Below are 23,193 nucleotides of genomic sequence, written 5' to 3' on the forward strand. Positions count from 1 at the left end.
CAACAGTCTTCAGTCCAAAGAGGACATATTTTTAAATATAAACATCCAAAAATGAAGCAGATTTCCACAATATCACTACAGGGGTTTACGAATGGCTAATAGCTGGATAGTTTTGAGGGGATTTTTGTAAAGAGTGTGAAGGAAATCAGAATATATAACCCCAAAATATGCCTCTTTGATGTAAACATTACTTTTTAGCTGAATACAACTGCAAGATAGCAAACTAAGGAAAATCTATCTCTACTCTCTCCCTTTTCTACCTAAAGGCAGGATATAGGATATAAATTCTCTGTTACTAGAGACAACTCTAGACTCATCAGCCCAGAGACAGCACCAGAGGAATCTGCAAACAAATCTTACTCCTTTACTTTCCCTCTATATCTTTACCTTTCCACCATTTCCCACCCCTGGAAGCGTAAAACCCTTTCCTTTGTCCTGTCATTTACCCACACATTTACTGTTCTTTGTTGAAGATGCTATATAAACCAGAGCTCTAAGCCACTGTGCTCTGAGTTCGTTTTCACTGAGGTTTCTCCCACATGTTGAACGCTGCACATGTTAATAAATTTGCTTGTTTTTCTATTGTTAAATTGCCTTTTGTTACAGCGGTTGTCCCAACTGAGGAACTAAGATGGGTAGAGGTGATCTTTAGCCTCTCTCTTGGGTAGAAAAATACACAAGATGACCCCTTAAGGTCTGTTCCAACTCTGACAGATAATACATTTTATACAGATAATCTGAAGCCAGAATTTTTCAATTCTGCATTTAATTTTCATACTAAAATAAATCCCGAAAAGTACTAGATGGAAGAAATGTAAGTTCCACACAGTATCCAAAGATATCTGTTCAACTACATGAACAAATTCCAGTTATATCTATCTACTAAGGGTTTAGATAAGAAGCACTTCAAGTGATAAAAATGATTTCCTTTTTTGAGCAAGAAAATCACAAAAACTACATCAATAACACCATCACCATCACCATCCACATCATATACCCAACATCATGAAAATGAACTGGGAATTATCCTTACTTAAAAAAAATTATCCTTACTTAAAACAAAAATCACTTCAAAGATGAATCATATAACATATGGACATTGACAGAGCTTGGGAATCCAAATATATGAACAGAGGGGAAGCAAACCAATAATAAAAAATTGATTTCAGCAATCTGTAGAAATATAGGAACTCCAAGATGGTCATAACCCCACTCAGAGAGCTAAAGAAAACTACATAAAAGAACGTCCATGAGAAGTGGGGAGGTCAGCCACAATTATCAAGTTGTTATCATTGTTGATACAGGTCCCCTCCCTTCCCTGGGAGGTGGGAAGATGTATGTGGAATGTTTTAGCATAAACCAAGTATCATATATGTTTGTTTCAATATGAAAATGGTGCTATTAGTAAAGCCTGATTTAATGTTAAAATTAATCAGAAAATAAATGTGAGTTTTCAAAAATAGTCCAGGTATTAACCCTCTATTCATTACTTTTGGTTTAACCTCATAAAAATGGGCAAAAATGATATAACACCCATAAAGAAGTAGACATATGATTTGTCTGCCCAGCACCCCTTCCTCTCCTTACCCCATCACAACAGGACTAAATTAGGATGTGCCACTTCCCTCAAAAGCAAGGCATGAGACCCAAGCTGGCCAAAGCACTCCATTTCTTGGGCTCTTCTGATAGGGCTAGTGAGGAAGACTGTCTCTGCTGAGCTGGGAAGAACTGAATCTGGAGATAAAGGTGACTATACTCCTGACCACATGAAGAGAATCTGCCAGTAAAATGCAGAAGGAAGTAGAAGAAGAGAGGAAAAAAATGGCAAAATTCTGTTTTGCTGAACTGGATTTCTGGCTCTTACAACTGAAAGAGTCCTAATACCCACAGTATGACTATTTGCTTCACATGGTCCAAAGCGGAAGAGTTTCTCACTGCTTAATTGTTGAATGAAGATGAAGGTGACTATTCTTTCTTTAATTGATTCTGCTTCAATACTATTAATAGATACATGGAAGAATTAAGACCAGAAGATTTAGCTTTTCTTCCAAGCCTCCAAGAAAGTCTCATGGGAAATTAGAAAACATTAAGAAAGGCTCATGGTCAACATCATTACAAAAAAACATAGCACTCTCTGAGAGAAAATATCTGCCATTCATATATATCTGATGTAAGATTTGTATCTGTAATAAACAAACTCTTACAACTCAGTAACAAGAAAATAAATAACCCAATTTAAAAAGAAACAGGAAAAAGATTTGACTAAACATCTCACCAAAGAAGATATGTGAATGGCTAAGAAGCACATGAAAAGATGCTGAACACCATCAGTTATTAAGGAAATGCAAATGAAAACCACAGTAAGATATCATTTCACGCTGGGTACAGTGGCTCATGCCTGTAATCCCAGCACTTTGGGAGGCCAAGGCGGGTGGATCCTTTGAGCTCAGGAGTTTGAGACAAGCCTGGGCAACACGGCAAAATCCCGTTTCTACAAAAATTAGCCAGGAGTGATGCCACGCACCCGTAGTCCCAGCTGTTGGGGAGGCTGAGGTGGCAGGATTGCTTGACCTGTGAGGCTGAGCTGCAGTGTGCCAAGATCTCACCACTGCACTCCAGCCTGAACAACAGAGCAAGGCCCTGTCTCAAAACAAAACAAAACAAAACAAACAAAAACCAGATACCATTTCATACCCACTAGAATGGTTATAATACAGAAAAAACACTAATGTCAAAAAAGACTACAGCAGGTCCTCAAATAATGTTGTTTGGTTCATCATCATTAGGTTTTAATGAAATAAGGGAAAAAACCCCACATTCCAAAGATGTGCATAAGAGGTTCACAGGCATGTCTAAATTGTCCATGTCTGAGTGAGTGTGGGTGTGTGCATGAGGGCATCCTGCAACAGGACGGTGTCCTGTTCAAGGCTGGTTCCAGCCTGGTTCCCTGAGTTGCTGGAATAGGCTCTCACCATCCAAGAGCCTGAACTGGAAAAAGCAGGTTGGAAAATGAATGGATGAATACAAATTATCAGAAAATAAAAATCTATAAAGTCTATGATCATCGGACAAATGCATGAAAACACAGGATATGATATAAAAGTGCTCAGAAAGCCTGCCATATTTGTGATTATTTCTCTCCCTCTATTTTTTAAAGGAACAGGGTCTCACTATGTTGCCATGGTTAACAGTGCAATGGCTATGCAGTCTTAACCATAACGCACTACAGCCTCAAACTCTTGGGCTCAAGAGATCCTCCTATCTCAGCCTCTCGTGGAGCTGGGACTACGTGCGCACATCACCACCATTTCTTTTTTAACTATGTGGTGGCAGAAAGTGCTCCTTACAATTTTCACATTGTAAAGATTTCTTCTTTGATTTGACCAACCACCAGTGCAACTGCTGTCACTCACTGATTGACCAAAAATTGGTTAAGTAATAATCTTACTTGTTTGTATCAATCTTTCTGAAAGGTATGTAAAGCTCACAATTCTTTCAATGTTTAGAAGTGTTTTGGGTCTTGATTTAGAAATTTGTGATGTTTTTGTGACCAGAAATATGCTGCAAAAACTTAACTCTTGTTTGTATCAATTAACCTATGGTAAAATTGTTTTTGTTATACACCATTTCACTTAAAGTCACATTTTCTAAGAACCTACCTATGACATTAAGTGAGGACTTACTGTGTAACAACTGTCCATAAACACGCAGAGAAATAGAAGCCCTCAAACACTGCTGGTGAGGATGCAAAGTAATGTGCAGCCACTCTAGAAAACAGTGTGGCAATTTCTTAAGAGGTTAAACATAAATGTACCATACAACCCAATAATTACACTCCCAAGTATATATACATGAGAAATGAAAACTATGTCCACACAAAGACTTGTACATGAATGTTCACAGCAGGATTATTCACAACAACCAAAAAGTGGAAAAACTCCAAATGTCCACCAACTGATAAATACATAAACAAGATGGCCTGGGCACAGTGGCTCATGCCTATCATCCCAGCATTCTGGGAGGCCAAAGGAGAGGACTGCTTGAGCCCAGGAGTTTCAAACCATCCTGGACAACACAGGGAGAATCCTATATCTACAAAAAAATTTAAAAAATTAGCCAGGCCTGGTGGCATGTGCTTGCGGTCCCAGCTACTTGGGAGGCTGAGGTGGGAGGAATGATTGAGCCCAGGAGGTCAAGACTGTGGGGAGACATGATGATAAACAAAATGTGGTATATCCATATCCATAGAATAGAATACTACTAAGCAACAAAAAAGAACTACTGACACATGCCGTAACATGAATGAACCAGAAAGACACTATGCTAAGTAAAAGAAGCCAGACACAAAAACCACATACTGTATGATTTCATTTCTAAGTACCATCCGGAAAGGGCAAATCTATGAAGATCCCTATTATAACCTTAGAAAAATCACTGACTTGACACTAAATATTGTTCTAAAGCTATGAACAAGTGGCACACTCCTGTAATCCCAGCTACTCAGGAGGCTTAAGCAGCAGGATCACTTGAGGCCAGGAGTTAGAGGTTAGAGTGAGCTGTGATCACATCATTGCACTCTAGCCTAGGTGACAGAGCATTCAGCCTAAGTGACAGAATAAGACCCTGTCTTTTAAAATAAAATTTAAAAAAAAGACAGAGAGAGACATTAGGAGACAACTGGGAAACCTGAATCTGGGTTAGATATTAGAGAATGTTATGGAATTGTTACTAATTTTCTTAGGTGTTACAATAGTATTACAACAGTATTATGCAGGAGAATGCCTTTATTCTCAGAAAATGCAAGCTGAAGTACACAAAGGTGAAGTTTCTCCAACTTACTTTCAAATAGCTCAAAAATCAATCAATAAATAAAAGCATCTATACTCAGAAAAAGCAAATGTGGCCAAAATGATAATTGGTGATTGGTGAATATAGGTGTAGGGTATGTAGGCATTCAATACACTATGTTACTCTTTTCTATAGGTTTGAAATGTTTCAAAACAAAAAGCTGGGAGGAAATAGCACTCTCATTTTAAACCTAACCAAATGTAAATGGAATCACCAATACAGTTATCTGTGCATTTAGAAAGAAGCACATAGTTGGTGTATAAATACTGTCATCTTTTTGGTCTACCTGTGTTAACATACTGAAACTAACAGAGGGAACAAATGGAAACTAAAAGTATAAAATAATTATTCAGAGACTGAACCAGTTAAAGCTTTACAAAAAATGCTATTGTTAAGGAATACTTTTTGAAGTATTACTTAAGTCAAAGCAACATAATGAATTGGTGCTAAAATCTTTAAGTTACAGGTGTGTTCAAAAGAATTGTTGAATGGAGGTTAATAAATGTGGAAGAACAGCCGTCCTCTCTATATCTCTTGGCTGATAATAAAGATCAAACAAGGATAATGTATACAAAAGTGCAGGTTCCATTAAAAAAAATTAGTCACACTTTGTACCTTCCTGTTAATAGGGACAGAAATATAGGATTAAACCTAGCATCATTTTGGGTTACTGTGGCTGTAACTGGGACTCCTCAATTATGTAGTCAACGCTGCACTAACAATTCACTTAGACAATGTCAGTATTCACTATGAATAATTCCCCTTCATTACTCTTAAACATTCTATTTGCTATACTACAAATTTTAAGTGTGCTTTTAACAATTTAATGTTTTTAATAGCTTGAAACTCATCTGATATGGTTTGACTCTGTGTCCCCACCCAAATCTCATGTCAATTTGTAATCCCCACGTCAGGGGACGGACCTGGTAGGAGGTGACTGGATCATGGGGGTGGTTTCCCCCATGCTGTTCTAGTGATAGTGAGTTCTCATGAAATCTGATGGTTTAAAAGTGTAGCACTTCCTTGCCCCCATTGCTCTCTCCTGCTCCACCATAATGAGAACGTGCTTGCTTCCCCTTTGCTTTCCGCCATGATTGTAAGTTTCCTGAGGCCTCCCAGTCATGATTCCTGTTAAGTTTGCAGAACTCTGAGTCAATTAAACCTCTTCTCTTCATAAATTACCCAGTCTCAGGTAGTTCTTTATAGCAGTGAGAGAACAAACTAGTATAACATCAAACACACAAATGTAAAACAGCAATTTTGTTGATGAATCAAAAAGAAAGTCCACCTGGAAGTTCAAACAAAAAGTCACATTTATAGTTTTTACAACAAAGAAAGTGTTCTTGGGACTGGACCTCAAACTTAGAGATCAAAGAAGAAAAGGCATACACGATATGCTAAAATATAGATAACTTAATAAACACAGGGGAGCTCAAAGTATCCTAGCAGATGAAGGAAGACAGAAATTATATTCACTAGAATGGCTATAAAAAAAAAGATAAGACAATAACAACCGTTAGTGAAGTTGCGGAAAAACTGGGAACTCTCATACGCTGCCAGTGGGGATGTAAAATGGTGCAGCCGCTTTAGAAAAGTTTGGCTGGTCTTCAAAATCTTAAACATGGAGTTATTATATGACCCAGCACTTCCACTCCTAGGTATATACACCCAAGAGAAATGAAAACATACATCTATGCAAAAACACATACATCAATGTTCATGTCAGCATTATTCAATATAAGCCCCAAAGCAGAAACACCCGCATGTCCATCAACTGATGAATGGATAAATTATGGCATACTCACACAATGGAACATTATTCAGCCATAAAAACAAATGAAGTATTGCCGCATGCTACAACACGGATGATCTTGAAAACATTATGTTAGGTGAAAGTAGCCAGACACAAAAGACCACCTATTGTATGATTCCATTTATGAAATCCAAAAATTATCTGGAATAGGCAAGTCTGTAGAGCAGGTTCCCCAACCCCTGGGCCACAAACTGTTACCAGTCTGTGGCCTGTTAGGAACCGGGCTGCACAGCAGGAGGTGAGCGGAGGGTGAGCAAGCATTACTGCCTGAGATCCACCTCCTGTCAGATCAGTGTTGGCATTAGATTCTCAAAGGAGTACAAACCTTATTGTGAACTGCACACCTGAGAAATCTAGTTTGTATGCTCCTTATGAGAATCTAACTAATGCCTGATGATCTGAAGTGGAACAGTTTCATCCCAATGCCATCCTCCTCCCCATCTCCCCCAGTCCGTGGAAAAACTGTCTTCCACAAAACCAGTCCCTGGTGCCAATAAGGTTGGGGACCACTGCTGTAGAGACAGAAAATAGGTTAGTAGTTGCCAGGGGCTGAGGGGCAGAAGAAATCAGGACTGATGACTAATGAGTATGGCTTTCTTTTTGAAGGTAATGAAAATGTTCTGGAATTAGATATTGGTGATAATTGCACAACTCTGACTATATTAAAAACCACTAAATTGTACTTTTTCTTTTTCGAGACAGGTCTGGCTCTGTTGCCCAGGTTGGAGTGTAGTGGCACGATCTTGGCTCACTGCAACCTCCACCTCCTGGGCTCAAGCGATCCTCCCACCTCAGCATCCTGAGTAGCTAGGACTACAGACAGGCACGCGCCACCACGCTCGGCTAATTTTTCTGTATTTTTTTGTAGAGATGCTTGGCTAATTTTTTTCTGTTTTTTGTAGAGATGGGGTTTTGCCATGTTGAACTCCTGGACTCAAGCAATCTGCCTGCCTTGGCCGCCCAAAGTGCTGGAATTACACGCGTGAGCCACCACACCTGGCAAAACCGTACATTTAAAAGGGCAAATTTTATGGTATGTGAATTATATCTCAATAAATCTGTTACTATAAAGAAGATTCAAGTCCTCACTACAGAAAAATAATAAGCAAAGGAAATAAAGACAATTCACAGGCTAAGAAATATAAATGACCAATGAATGTGCAAAAAAGACAAGCAGTTGTAACCAGATAAATAGAAACTTTAACAAAACAAAGAAATGGATTTTATGAACTGGATCAAAACAAAACATAAAAATAAATAAGCATAGCAACAAATGGCAACAAAATGATCAAGTTTTATTTTATTCTTAGGGACTAAGAAAGCTACTGAAAATCACAAGCAGCAAGTAAGAATGAAGTAGCAGGCACAGAGAATTGTCTTAGCTGTATTATGTAGACACAAGAAATAGGAAGACTTTGGAGATTAATAGGGTAGTGGGAAGGTTACCAATTATTCAAACATTAAATGACTAGGGCTGGTGTCCCAGAAACCTAAGACTTCAGGGGATGGACTAAATATTTTAGGCAGAAAGATGATGGAAGACAGATTTCCCTCAGACTAAAAATGGTGGGGGCAGGCAGAGGAAATAAGACAACAACAAAAAAGAACAGAAAAGATCACCCTCCTGCTGAAGTGTGCCATCAGGGTAGCCGCATGTACCACAGGACAAGATCTGAGGATCTTCAAGGCAGGAAACCCCCAAGTCTGCCCCACCCAAGTCTGAATTTCATACCAGTGAGGCAGCAAGACCCAGAGAGAAAAAGTTGACATGGGTCACAGGAAAAGTGAAAACAGACAGCTGGAATGGACCAAGGTGAGTGAGGGCCCCTCAACCTAGGGACAAGAAGAGATCATTAAATACTCCACCTACCAGCACTCCTGGGACAGCAAAGATGGACAACAGGCCATGGACTGAGAGTGGTAAGGAGTTCTAGGAAGGAACTCATTAGCATATGGGGCAATAAATTAATAAATATCCTACCACCCAGCCCTCCTGGGAGAGAAAACAATAGAATGACAGAGAAAGGCAACAGGATGTAGTCTGAGAGTTCACACAGGGACCTGGTAATCTTGAAATTATAAGAATCTACAGAAAATATGCTACTTGAACTTTCTGGATAAATTAGACGGCAGTGAAATAAAAACACTCTCCAGAACTTGGGAGACCAAGCACTGGTGTGCAATGACCATCACTGCCATGTGGAGGGAACATGTGCAGGATGCTGGGCCAACACCTGATTTCACACCAACAAATCATTCCTGCCAGATGAGTGGATTCGCATAAATAAAACCTGGAGAAAGAACTGCCTCAAAGCCAGATGTCCCAGGCCTTACACACTTGTCAAGAACCACCCACAGCTATGTACTCTAGGATTACCCCCCAGTGGATAAACTCATCTAATTACAAACCTGCTGATAGGGTTTGGCTGTGTCCCCACCAAAATCTCATCTTGAATTACAATCGCCATAATCCCACTTGTTGAGGGAGGGACCAGGTGGGAGGTGACTGGATCATGGAAGCTGTTTCCTCCATGATGTTCTCATGACAGTGAGTGAGTTCTCACGAGATCTGATGGTTTTATAAGGCAGTTTTTCCCGCTCTTGCGTGCACAGCTCGCTCTTGCTCACTCTCATGCATTTTCATTCTTTCTCTCCCCTTCTCTCTCTTCTGCTGACATGTAAGACACGCCTGCTTCATCTTCTGCCATGATTTTAAGTTTCCTGAGGCCTCCCCAGCCATGTGGAACTGTGAGTTAATTAAACCTTTTTTCTTTATAAATTACCCATTCTCGAGTATGTCTTTATAGCAGTGCGAGAACAGACTAACATTTACCTTGCTATACGATCTAGAAATCCAAGAAGTCAAGGCAGGAACATATCAATACAAAACAAGCCTTGCTCATCTGCAAAGCACGCACACCACTTAAGACTATGATGCCTAGAAGGGAATCCCTAGATTTTCATAGACCTATGACAGCTTTAGCCTAGAAGGGAAAAGGAGGTCACCCTGTGGCATCTATAACTAGCTGGGTAAAAAACAAAATGAAATCCAGAAAACTGTGTAGAGAAGCGAGAAAACTCAGGGCTGCTTGTATAAACTGAGAAACCATGGAGCAGTTATCATGCTAAGCACCATATTTTGCTACGATGCACTAGGAAAGTTGACCTTTCCTGCTTCTTACCATATCCATCTCCTTAAGTATCTTTTGTTAAAATTTAATTTTTTAAAAATTGAGATGGGGTCTCACTCTGTCACCCAGGCTGGAGTGCAGTGGCATGATCTCAGCTCATTGAAGCCTCCCCTCCTGGACTCAAGTGATCCTCCCACCTCAACCTCCCTAGTAGCTGAGACCACAAGCGCATGCCACCATACTCAGCTAATTTTTGTACTTTTTGTAGAGACAGGGTTTCACCATGTTACTCAACCTGGTCTCAAACTCATGAGCTCAAGCTACCTGCTAGCCTCAGCCTCCCAAAGTACTGGGATTACAGGCCTTAGCCACCACGCCCAGCCAATCTCCATAAGCATCTCTTAAAGACACAGCGAAGGACTGTGTGCAACCCTTGCAAGGTATATACATAGCCAAACTATTATCTAGGTTGAAATGTACACATTTGTATATTCATGGTGAAGATAATACAATGAAGCAATCAGTACCTCTATTAAAGACACTGTTACACTGCTATTTAATATTGTTCTGGAGATATTAGTCAATGCAACTAGATAAGATAAACAGTTAAAGGCAAAAACACTGGAAAAGAAGGAAAAAAAACTATTTACAGATGACACGATAGTATATCTGGAAAGTCTGAGAGAAACAATGATGGAAGTAATTGATATGATTTGGATGTGTGTCTCTTCCAAGTTTCATGTTGAAATGTGATTCCCAATGTTGGAGGTGGGCCTAGTTGGGGGATGTTTCGGTCATAGGGCAGATTCCTCACGAATGGCTTGGTGCTGTCCTCACAGTAATGAGCAAGTTCTTACTCTATTAGTTCACATGAGAGCTGGTTGTTTAAAAGAGCCCAGAACCTCCTCCTCTCTCTCACTCTTCTTTTGCCATGTGTCACACCTGCTCACCCTTCGCCTTCTTCCATGAGTAAAAACTTCCTGAGGCCTCAACGGGCCAAGCAGATGTTGGTGTCATGCCAGTACAGCCTGCAGAACCATGAGCCAAACAAATCTCTTTCCTTTATGAATTACCCAGTCATAGGTATTCTTTCATAGCAATGCAAAAAAGGCTAACATAGTCAACTTAGTAACAATTTGGCAAGGTGGCAGGAAGACATGCAGAAATCAATAATATTCGTATACACGGACAATAACCAGTTAAAATACATAAATGATAAGAAAACTATAATAGCAACAAAAAAGATAAAATAGCTTAGGAATAAACAAGAAATGTTGAAAACCTGTATGAAGAAAACTATAAACCATTCCTCAAAGACACAAAAGTAGAATGTAAAAAATAAAAAGACATTGTTTGTTTTAGGTTAAGATGTCTCAATACCATCAAGATGTCAATTCTCTAGCAGGGCATGGTGGCACACACCTGTACTATCATCTACTTGGGTGGCTGAGGCAGGAGGATCACTTGAGCCCAGGAGTTCAAGGCTGCAGTGAGCTACGATGGCACCACTGCACTCCAGCCTGGGCAACAGAGGGAGACCCTTTCTCCAAAAAAAAGATGTCAGTTCTTCATAAGTTAGTATAAGTTTAATGTGATCCCAATAAAAACAGCAATGAGGCCGGGCACCATGGCTCACTCCTGTAATCCCAGCGCTTTGGAAGGCCGAGGCAGGTGGATCACTTGAGGCCAGGAGTTTGAGACCAGCCTGGCCAATATGGTGAAACCCTGTCTCTACTAAAAATAAAAAAATAAGCTGGGCATGGTGGCACGTGCCTGTGGTCCCAGCTACATGGGAGGCTGAGGCAGGAGAATCGCTTGAACCTGGGAGGCAGAGGGTACAGTGAGCTGAGATCGCACCACTGCACTCCAGCCTGGGTGACACAGTGAAACTCTGTCTCAAAAAAAAAAACAAAAAAAAACCAGCAATGAATTGTTTCATAGACTTAGACAAGTTGATGCTAAAATTCATACAAGAAGGCAAGAAAAACAATGAAGAGGAAGTGCTATAATGGGGGACTAGCCCTACCAAACATTAAAACATACTACAAAGCCTCTATGATTAAAATGATGTGGTACTGGTGCATGAATGGTGAGATAATCCAATAGAAAAAAATATACCCAACTGCATATAGAAGGAACAAGAATTTTTCTTTTTTAAATAAATGTCATTGGGGCAACTGGATAGCCACTTGGAAAAGGATAAAATTAGATGCATTCCTTATATCATACATAGAAATAAACTCTGAATGGAACTAAATGTGAGAAATGAAACTATATGAGTACCAGAAGAAAGCATGTGTGAATTCCTCTATAACCTGAAGGTAAAAAGTTTCCTAAATATGACTAAAACTTCAGATGCAGTAAATTTAAAATTTATACATTTGACTATATAAAAACAATCTTTTGCATGGCAAAAAATCACCACAAGCAATGCCAAAAGATGACTAGCAAAAATATCTGCAACATATGTCAAAGTTAAACGGCTAATATTCTTAAATAGAAAAAACTTTTCAAAGCTGAGAGGAAAAAAGACTGAAAGTCATATAGAAAATGGGCAAATTGGTTGGGCACGGTAGCTCATGCCTGTAATTCCAGCACTTTGGGAAGCTGAAGTGGGCAGATTGCTTGAGCCCAGGAGTTTAAGACCAGTCTGGGCAACATGTTAAAACACCATCTCGACAAAAAAAAAATACAAAAATTAGCAAGGCATGGTGGCATGCACCTATATTTCCAGCTACTCAGGAGGCTGAGGTGGGAAGATCACTTGAGTCTTGGAGGCTGAGGCTGCAGTGAGCTGTGATCGCACCATTGCACTGCTGCACTCCAGCCTGGAGGGTCCAGCAAGACCATGTCTCAAAAAAAAAAAAAAAAAGAAAGAAAAAAAGTAAAAGAAAGCTGGGCATGGTGGCTCACGCCTGTAATTCTAGCACTTGGGGAGGCCGAGGTGGATGGATCACGAGGTCAGGAGTTTGAGACCAGCCTGACCAACACGGTGAAACCCCATCTCTACTAAAAATACAAAATTAGGGCCAGGCACGGTGGATCATGCCTGTAATCCCAACACTTTTGGAGGCTGAGGCAGGTGGATCACGAGGTCAGGAGATTGAGACCACCCTGGTTAATACAGTGAAACCCTGTCTCTACTAAAAGTACAAAAAATTAGCCGGGCGTGGTGGCACGCGCCTGTAGTCCCAGCTACTCGGGAGGCTGAGGCAGGAAAATCGCTTGAACCTGGGAGGCAGAGGTTGCAGTGAGCTGAGATGGCGCCACTGCACTCCAGCCTGGCAGAGCGAGACTCCATCTCAAAATAAATAAATACATACACACATACATACATACATACAAAAATTAGCTAGGCGTGGTGGCGCGCCTATAATCCCAGCTACTCAGGAAGCTGAGGCAGGAGAATCGCTTGAACCTGGGAGGCGGAGGTTGCAGTGAGCAGAGATCGTGACACTGCACTTCAGCCTGGGCGACAGAGCGAAACTCCGTCTTGAAAAGGAAAAAGAAAAGAAAAGAAAGTGAGCAAATAATATGAACAATAAAAATAAATATTAAAATGACCCTTAAACATGAAAACATGTTCAATTCACTTGTAATAGAAGTACAAATGGAAAATACACTGAGATACCATTTCTTACATATTAGATCAGCACAAATTCAAAAGCTGACAAAACACTGCTGGTGAGGCTGTGAGGAAATAAGCACTCTACTCTCATACACTGCTGGTAGGAATGCAAAATAGTATAACCCCACAGGATGAGAAGTTTGACAGTACCTAACAACTCTACATATGCATTTATCCTGAAGATGTATCTCCAACAATACAAAGATACATGTACACAAAGTTTTTCACTGTAACATCATTTGTAATTGCAAAATATTAGATATTATTTAAATGTTCAAACAGGACATTAGTTGAAAAAACTATGGTACATACACGATGGCAGTTAAGAATGAAAGTTACTGATTTTAGTTTATGTATATTATCTTTTCACACAACTACTGACTTGTTGGGAGATACATACCTATTAAGTTGTTCAGACCTAATTACTTAATAAATGAAACTGGCCAGGCGTGGTGGCTGATGCCTGTAATCCCAGCACTTTGGGAGGCTGAGGCACGTGGATCATGAGGTCAGGAGTTCGAGACCAGCCTGGCCAGCATGGTGAAACCCCATCTCTACTAAAAATACAAAAAATTAGCCAGGCATGGTGCCGTGTGCCTGTAATCCCAGCTATTCGGGAGGCTGAGGCAGGAGAACTGCTTGAACCTGGGAGGTGGAGGCTGCAGTGAGCTGAAATCGCGCCACTGCACTCCAGCATGGGTGAAAGAGCGAGACTCTGTCTCAAAAAAAAAAAAAAAAATTAAACTGTTAGGTGTTTCTTTTGACCTAGGGATGCTGTGAAAAAAACTACTGCAATAATAAGGGTGCCATGAATTGAGAAAGTTTGGGCACTTGACTGATAAAGGCCTATGAAGAAGGCCTTTAAGAGAAAGAATGTGTGTGTGTGTGATTATGAGGTTACTGTGGATTGTTGTCAACAAAATTTACAATAGGCTAATGAAAGTACTCTCTCCAGTGTAGTTAAGAGCTGTAACAGGTATTATGACAGCACATAAGAGAAGCAACCAGCCCAGTCTTAAAGGTTTTTTTTTTTTTTTTTTTTTTTTTTTTGAGGGATGGGATCCAGAGAGAGAATCTAATTGTAATTTTTTGGAGAATTATAACCTAAACTGAGTTCTGAAGGACCAGCAGGAGTATACTAGATTAGGGGAAGGAAGAGAGGCTAGAATTCCAGGAAGAGGAAATGGAGGACTGAGTAAACAAACACTAGCATTCCAGAAGCTGGGTATTGGTAGAACAAAAGATCATCCAAGAAGAGAGATAAGGCTAAATGGTTAGGTAAGAAAAAAAATGAAAAATATGAAAGATAAAGGCGAAAAAAAGAGAGGTAAGGAGCACAACTTGAAGGTTTTGTATATGAGATTAAGGATAAATGGAGTTTGAATTTTATTAATGGGCAAAAAAGAGCCACAAGAGGATTTTAAGCAGAGAAATATCACCATTGTTCTAAACAAGAATGGGAAAAGTATCAGATGGGTTCCAACGATAGGCTAGAAGGCTGCTGCAGTAATCCAGAATATCTAGACAGGACAGCTGAACTCAGTGTTCAGTCACGCAGTGTGGCAACCTCCACTTTCAATGGAGTACTATGTTAGCTTCTCGACTACATAAGAAAACAGATCCTGTGGCTTAGATGACCATAATCATAATCTTTTGGAAACTGGGGGATCTTTGCCCACCTTCCCAATAAATCTGGGAGTATAAGCCATTTTATAATCTAACTGTGTCTTATTGTCCAAAATAACATTATCAAACCCTGACATTTAGTTTTAAAAGTAAATTCAGCAATAAAATCTGATCCCAGACTTTAAGGAGATTATGTATGTCAATGTTACATCTACTGCATCTAATATAGGACCCTACCTGTGAAGGCCTTTAAGAATAGTATCATTTTATGGAAGCATGCCTTTTTTGGCTTGTAAAGACTACCCTCTTGACTTTGAGAAACTAAGTCATCATCTTCACGTATAATTAAATCAAAGATGCAAATTCTCACCTAAAATTTACTCATACATCTTTTAGAAACCCATAGAACTTTAATTTCTTTTTTTCTATATGGCAACCGAAATCCTTATGAATGCGATAAGGTAATAAGAAAGATGTCTTAAAGAAAAAACAGAATAACTGTTACTTATGGGGGCCAGATAATCAGCTGTTTTTTACTTAAGGGTATATCTTTAAAAAAAAAAAAAGAGAGAGAGAGATGGACACATTCTTCAAATTAAGCCTATTTAAAAGTGCATTTTAAAAAGCGCACAGGCTTAGAAGGAGGGAAGAGAATTCTACCAGCACTGAATAGCAGCTAAACCCTTACAAGACTTCTGCCACTTTTAAGCCTCCATCTTAAACCCAGAGAAAATGATGAATGGTCTCAAACGGTTAAAAACAGACCAAGCACATCTCTGCTTCTTTTACCATTCTTTCTACTGTCCCCCATAGCTTCTCCCCCATTTCCATTAGTGAAAGAAAGAACTAAAAAAATGGGATTTCAAGGAAAGGTCACTACAAATAGATTTATGGTATTCCTCTCAAATAGGGACAATTCTGTTACCTTAAAAAGCACTAATCAAACACCAGAATTGAGTCCAAATACTTTACCAGGACACCTACGGGAACAATGCCCAACCATTTTTCCATCATGGCACACATGGACGGTGATAACACTGTATTTGTAGGCACGCTGAAGATAAAAGAGAAGAATGGCTGCTGCTTGAGGCCACCTGGCCAGGACCACTGGCAACCCCAGGCCACAGTTGATGTCCAAGAGAGAGGAATCAGTATCTGTGCCTGCCAGTTCCAGCTCAGTCAGAACGGCCTTTTCCACAGCCATTTAGGATTAACTGCAGTTAATACTCAGTGCTCTCAGCAATTGTTACTTTCAAATCTAGGCTCTACTACACACAAGCTAGGTGCCTAGCCTCTTCAATTTACCTTAATAAAGTATGGGAAAACTACCTGTCTTGCAGAAGTGTTGTGGAGATTAGAAATAATTTAAGTAAAACTCTTATCACAGTGCTCGGCAGGCAATCAACACATGAGAACTCTTATTACCAAGAGGGTTGCTGAATTAAAGAAGGAAAATCTAACCTCTGTATACTGGTAATGTCACTGAGGTAAGAAATTGCTGGCTTCCCTCTCCTTAGTGTCTAAGAGTTAAAATATTTTATAAAAAAATGAAAATCATAAACTGTCTCCTTCAAAATCATAATCTTTTTCCTCATTAACATTCACAGCCTCTTATTCCAGTATTTTAAAAGTAATTGTCCTTGCCACTCATCTACTAAAGAATACAAATGCATATTACACTGATATGCATATCTACAAGAATTGATACTGGTACATTTATTTATGTTCTGTAGAAGCTAAGCTTGGAAAAACAGTGCAGGACCACCACCACATACTTGGAGAGGACAGAAAACGTCAGCACTTTCTTCTTATTTGAACCTCCCTAACGTGAAAATAATCCAACCATCTATAGACAAAAATATTCCCTCACAAATGGTAGACAAGATTCTTTTCTATAATTAGCCCTTTCTTCCTTTGGAAAGCCCTGTGAAGAAAGTGTTGTAATGAAGTACTGCTTCAAAATAAATGATCCATATTATTGCACACTCAGCAAACACACTAGAGAACAGCATCTGGATCTTGGAAAATAAATGTAAAAGAGGCTATTGGTAAATCATGCCAAGGTCACATCAGGATTTCAGAGGATTGCGTGTATTCATGGGAAGAATGAACCACTATAAACATTCTGGGAAGCACCACGTTATCCAAACAATGGTAACTCCTAATTTCCTCTTTTTCATTAAGATAGGGTACAGTTATCAACCCCAAACATAAACTTGCTGTGTATCACCAGGCAATCTCTTCCTACTAACTCTGAATATGCTCAAGTAGTAAGCATTTAACACTAGAATACAAGTTATAATGCCCAGCACAATTTTAATATAATTTTAACCTTTCAGAGGAGGATAGTTTTGGAAGGCAAAGAATTCTTTGACTGCTGAAGAATGAAAGACGAAGTAAAGTCTGTAAGTGGCAAGAACCTAAAACAAAGCCAACAGCCTAGCCCAATAAAAATAAGCAACTCCTGGATGGTGACTGTGAGATAACCTATACATTCATTCATTCAGTGCCTAAATGTGTGAATAGCTTCTATGTTCAAGGCATACTGCATAGAAACAGTCATAAGTAGGATATGGCTCCTGCCCTAAAGAAATCCAAGGTCAAAAAACGGTGTTTTCAGATAATATTTTATAATAATAGTGTATTATTTTAATACAGGAGTCAGTTTAGAATAATATTGTATTACCAGAGACAGAAAAACATGAGCTAATAAGACACACTGAAATACATTAATAAACATACTGTAAGAGTTTACTAATAAAATCTGTTATCCAATTTCTGGAATATGATTAAAGTTGCAATTTACTCTCTGGAAAAGAATTAACTTATGATACATGTTTTATAAAGGTTCCCCCCCCCACACCACACAATTTGTAAATTAGGTGCTTTTCAGCTTGACACGTAGGGCGTGGCACGGGACTTCTCACACTACCTCAGCGACACTTGGACCAGCTCTTACAAGTCTGGACATTCAGGTTTCCGAGCACAGGCCAGTTAACTCCCTAATTCTCCCTAAATCCTGAAACAACACTGCCACCCCTGTGTGCCGTCACCCCCGTCTACTTAAACACATATATCCAGGCTAAAGCATGCCAATCACATCTTCCACTTCTGGAAATCTTTCAGAAACGAACCACAGAGGAAACACCTCTCTCCCAAAATGTATTCTCTTCTTCATATTAGAAGCTAGATTACCTGAAAATGGGCTAAAGCTGTGCAAGCACCCAAGGCCAGGTATTCAGTTCAGTGCGGAGAGTCTAATGACTTTAAGTCTCAAAAACCATTCCTTTAACTGGCAAACAAACAAACAAAACAAACAAACAAAAAACCCTGGCGGAAATGCTTAAAAAGCAGCAGCTCTAGCACAGGCAAGGAGTGGAAAGAAAGGGAAGGAGGGGAGAGGGGTGGAGTGAGGAGCGGGGACTGCGGCGGCAGCGGGTTGCCCCAGGTCGCGGGCACCGCCCGGGCGGGAACTTGGGCACCGTGGACGAAAGGTGCGGGGTGACCTTCGGACGAGGCCAACTCAGAGGGACTGCCGGGCGCGGGGGACCTCTCCGCAGCCGCCCACTCTCGGGGGCTCACTCGCCCCACAGCGGCGAACGCGGTGCCCCGGATTCCAGCCAGGCTCATCTCGCAGCTCGTCCCCGGGCAGAATGTGGGATGTGCAATCTCGGCAGCCCGAACCCGCGTCAGGGCCTCGGCCCGCCGCCGCCCGGACACACCCCCGCCGCCGCCCGGGTGGCCCCAGTCCCCCCCCGGGCGGCCCGAGCGGGCATCGCTCACCTGCACCGCGAGCCAGTCCGCCGCCCCGAGGGCTCCGGAAGCCGCGGCTGCGTGGCTCCGGCCGGAGGGTACTCGGTCCTTGTCGCCTGGGAGGCCCCGCGCCGGGAGCGGTCGAAGGAGGAGTCTGACGGGTGGCGGGGGAGCCTGGGCGGCTGGAAGAGGAGAAGGAGGAGGAGGACTCCGACGCTTTGCTCTAGGGAGATCCACCCTCCTCCTGGCGGCTCTGCAGCAGCCGCCACAGATCACTTCCGGGGCGCTGGGGAGCGGGGCGGGGCAGCTGGGGAGCGATTTCCTGTCCGTGGGCTGAGACGAGGGTGATCATGGGCCTGGGCCGGAGAACAATGGCTCGGAGGGCGCAGGCTGCCCGGCGTCCGCCCCCTGCAAGCTGAGGGCTGTCCGCGCTGTCTTTCCGACGGCCCCACCCCCGGCTCTCTGAGCTCCGCGAGGTGAAGTCATCTCCCGGGGGCTCGGGAGTGGCCGCGGGCCTCGCGGAGGTTCCCGGATCTCGGTGTCGTCGCCGCGGTGTCCTTGTCTTTCTTTTGGGGACCAGGAGGGGGTTCTTTGGGGAAGGAGGGGAGAGCGGAGGCCGCCATCTTGCTTCTAGAGGGTCAGCTCATGTTCCCTGGGCGTCTCAGGGTTGAGGCCGCTCGTGTGGCGTGGCCGGGGGTATTCAGAGCGGAGCTGGGGACGTGGCTTGTCGCAGGCCAAATCCCAGGAGGCCGGTCGGCCGCCTTCCCTGCCTGGAGGGTCTTGTGGCTGCCCTGGGCCTCATCTAACTGCTGACCCCCTGGAGAATTCGCTTTCTCGGACGGTCTGCGAGTTCTTTCTGAGGGGTGTCGAACCCCCCTGCGACTCTGCAGGTGTCGGTGTGGTACTGAGATCATCTTGCGGCCCCATGGCACTGTGATTTGGTAGCTTGTGAGAAGTAGTTTCACTAAATCCGTAAATTTAAGTTAGCAGCTACAGATTCTTATGTCTTGACATTTATTCGTTTCTCTTTGCTCCCCACAAATTGAGTACCAACTACATTCCTGGTATGAACCATTCAAGGAATGTCCAGTCTAGTGGGCAGACAGACATGAAAACAAATCATTGCTATTGGAAGTATGGTATATCAAGATGTACAGCGTAAAGAATGGATAGCTTTACTAACTGTAGGTTAGAGTTTTAAAGATAAATAGGCATTTTCTACTACAAAAATAGGGGTGGGATGGCAAATCCAGATCCAAACAGAAAGGAGATGCAGCACGGGGACAAATAATGTGTTGAGAAGAATGAGTAATAATTACAGATCTTGAAGTTCAAACTTAGGTTGCTGAAAAAGATGAGGCTGGAGAAGAAAACAGGAGCCAAATCACGAATCGTCTATGCCTTGGTGAGGCAATGAGTGGACAGATTACAATTTAAGCTATTCTTCTGTTGGTAGAGAACAGATAACTTGGGGGGTGGAGGTGGGGGGGGCAGAGAAGGGTAAACAGAGAGCCCACAAGGGGGCCATTGCAGAAGCCAATAAGAGAAAACTTAAGGACCCTGTGTGAATGGTAGTGAGCATCCAAAGGAGATGGATTCCTAAAATATTCAAGAGGCCATATCAACTGGTAATTGGTTGCTAGGGGCAGCTGCCAGATAGGAGAATGGAAGAGGCAATGATGACGCCTTGTTTTGCTTTGAGGGAAGGGCAGGATAAGGGTGTATTTTACCAGATAAGATAAGGAAGAGTTAGGATGAGTCCTGGGAGGGGACAGACATTTTTGCAGAAAAAAAATGAGTTCAGTTTTGGAGTTGATGAGTGAAGTAAGAGTGGTGCTGTCTAATGGTGGTTGCTATACGGGTCTAGAGCTCTAGGGAGGAGCTGGGCTGAAGTTGGAAACGCCACAGGTTTACATTACCATATCCAAGCTGACTGCACAGTTTCAAAACCACTTCTCCTTTCTCCCTGCCTTTACTTGGGAAAATTACTGAAATACTGCATTAAAAAACCCGATATGGTGATATGTGTCCATCCATAGTCCAATACTCTAATGTTTAATGGTCTTCTAAGGACCCTAAAGGTCAGGTTTAGCAGAAACTGGATGTAACAGTGGTAACCATTAATAGTATAGCATCATTAACTCATAAAATGAAATATTATCTATGTTTATATTTTAATGTTTTAATTTTTTTCTTTTTTATTCTGTAGGAATTGCTCCATTCCAATAAAAATATTTTAAATTTAATCATTGACAACAGTTAAGCTGGCCATAGGCTAAGGATTGAGGATGGTGGGTTGCACAAATATCTGCTGAATGGAGAACTAGAAGGAGGATGACTTGAAGAAGAGTGAGCAATAGGAATGCAATGAAAGACAACCTCAAATTCATTAGTCAGCCTCTCTCAGCTGCTTTTCGGTGGCTCACAGCTATGCTAACCTAGCATAAAGCAGTCAGAAATAGAATACTTCATTTTGAGCAGAGCTTCAGAAAACCACAGATAGTAAAAGCCCTATAAATAATAGCTACAGCTGCAAACCAAAGACTAATTATTAGTTTTTAACTCTATATCCCTGTAGAGCAGCATTTTTGAACACAAAAAAATGAGAAACTCATTCACTTACATCTTAGATTATTTAAATACAGTATTCTCAATTTGTCTAGGATAAAAAAGCATTTAGGTGTATTGAACAACCATATAATGGATAATATACTGAACAGGAAATGAGAATAATTAGCTTGAGTCCCTTTTTTGTTAGTTGTTCACCGTATGACCCTAGCAATGTCACTTAACCTCTCTATGCCCTAGTTTCTCTGACTGTAAAATAGAGATAATAATAACTTTCTATCAGCTGCCTCTCAAAGATATTATAGGAAATAAATTAATGCTATGAAAGCTCTTTGAGGTACTTGGATGAAAGGGCATAATTGTAAGTACATATTATTAATAATTAGCACTAATATCCAGTAGCACTCATGAGCATTCCTGACTTTGTTGCCTGGATTACTCAAAGAACATGAAGGATCCTGTTTTGAAATACACTTAGATTTTTTTCTTAACTTGTGAATTGACTGTTTACTATTTATGATCAAACCTTATGTATTAACAAATATAGTTAATGAAAGGGAAGTAAAAAGAAGTTTTGGTAACCACAACTTTTATATTCATGCTACTCATAGCTAATATATGCTTTGGGGGAAAATACAGGGTAGATAGGGATTTGCCAGAAGCATGTTTTAGAATTAATGATTAGTCTACTCCAGTCAGTTAACTGGAATTTTGTATTAAAAACATTACTCATGTCCCCATAGAATAATGCAGTCCCTATAGAATTTATAGACAGTTACGTGTTTGACACAATTAAGTTGAATATTCTTGTGAGACTCTGTCATTCTCATCACTGTTTAATCAGAAACATGTAATGAAATATATAGACTTGTGATGTTTTGTCCAATGTCTATCCCTAAAGTAGATGAAAATTTTTTCCATTAAATTGGTGACTTCAGTATTTCCTTTAGAAAGGTGTATGCATAATGTAAACATTTAAATATATTCATGACTACATAATGTGCATATTTATTTTTATACACTTGCTTATATACCAATTTACAAAATTATAATATAATGTATATTAACTATACATCTGGGAACAACAATGACAAACAAGCCTTCTTTGTGTTTTAGGACCAGATAGAAAGGTAATTGGTTAATAGCCATTTGTCACCACTGGTGAAAAATCAACTCAAAGTCATCTTTTATTATTTATTAGAGTTATGAACATTATCTCTAAGATTCATGACACCATGACTGGGTGTGGTGGCTCACACCTGTAATCCCAGCACTTTGGGAGGCCAAGGCATGTGGATCGCTTGAATACAGGAGTTAAAGACCAGCTTGGACAACATAGGGAGTCCTCATCTCTTAAAAATAAAAAATAAAAATAAAAAACAAAACAAAACTAGGCAGGCATAGTGGCATTCACCTGTGGTCCCAGTTACTCAGGAGGCTGAGGTGGATCCCTTGAACCCAGGAGGTTGAGGCTACAGTGCCTGTGATCATTATACTGTACTGCAGCCTGGGCAACAAAATGAAACCCTGTCTCAAAAAAGAAAAAAAAAATTCCGTGACACCTTGACATTTGTACTATTTCATTTTGTTTTCACAATTTTGTGAGATACAAATTGTTGAAAGAAATAGGCTCAGAGTGCTGAAAGACTAGCTCTCTGAGACTAGTTTTTAAAGACTTAAAAATTCGCTACAATTGTCAAGTAACATACCCAAACACACATTTTGAGATTCTCAAATATATTGTTTGTTTTAGTACTTTATACCAGGATCACCAGCTTGATATGACTGTTAGTCCAGAATGTATTTATAATATGGACATATCTGGC

The 23,193-nt window shown here is 40.8% G+C and overlaps 1 protein-coding gene across 5 annotated transcripts in view; it reads right to left on the minus strand.

The window, feature by feature from the left end:
- The window catches only part of RALA (RAS like proto-oncogene A), an 87,219-nt gene extending 64,323 nt beyond the window's left edge, over window positions 1–22,896 (minus strand). For 3 of the 5 annotated variants that reach the window (XM_009242850.4, XM_063725732.1, XM_054560569.2), the window contains exon 1: window positions 18,830–22,896. The gene's annotated coding sequence lies outside the window, so the exon portion shown is untranslated. Of the gene's footprint in view, window positions 1–18,241; window positions 18,733–18,829 lie in introns of those variants that run through there. The other 2 variants (XM_009242851.4, XM_063725733.1) reach the window with 2 other exon arrangements.
- Between the last annotated feature and the right edge of the window lie 297 nt (window positions 22,897–23,193).

This window comes from Pongo abelii, chromosome 6 (assembly GCF_028885655.2).
Source record: "Pongo abelii isolate AG06213 chromosome 6, NHGRI_mPonAbe1-v2.0_pri, whole genome shotgun sequence".
NCBI classification, from domain to species: Eukaryota; Metazoa; Chordata; class Mammalia; order Primates; family Hominidae; genus Pongo; species Pongo abelii.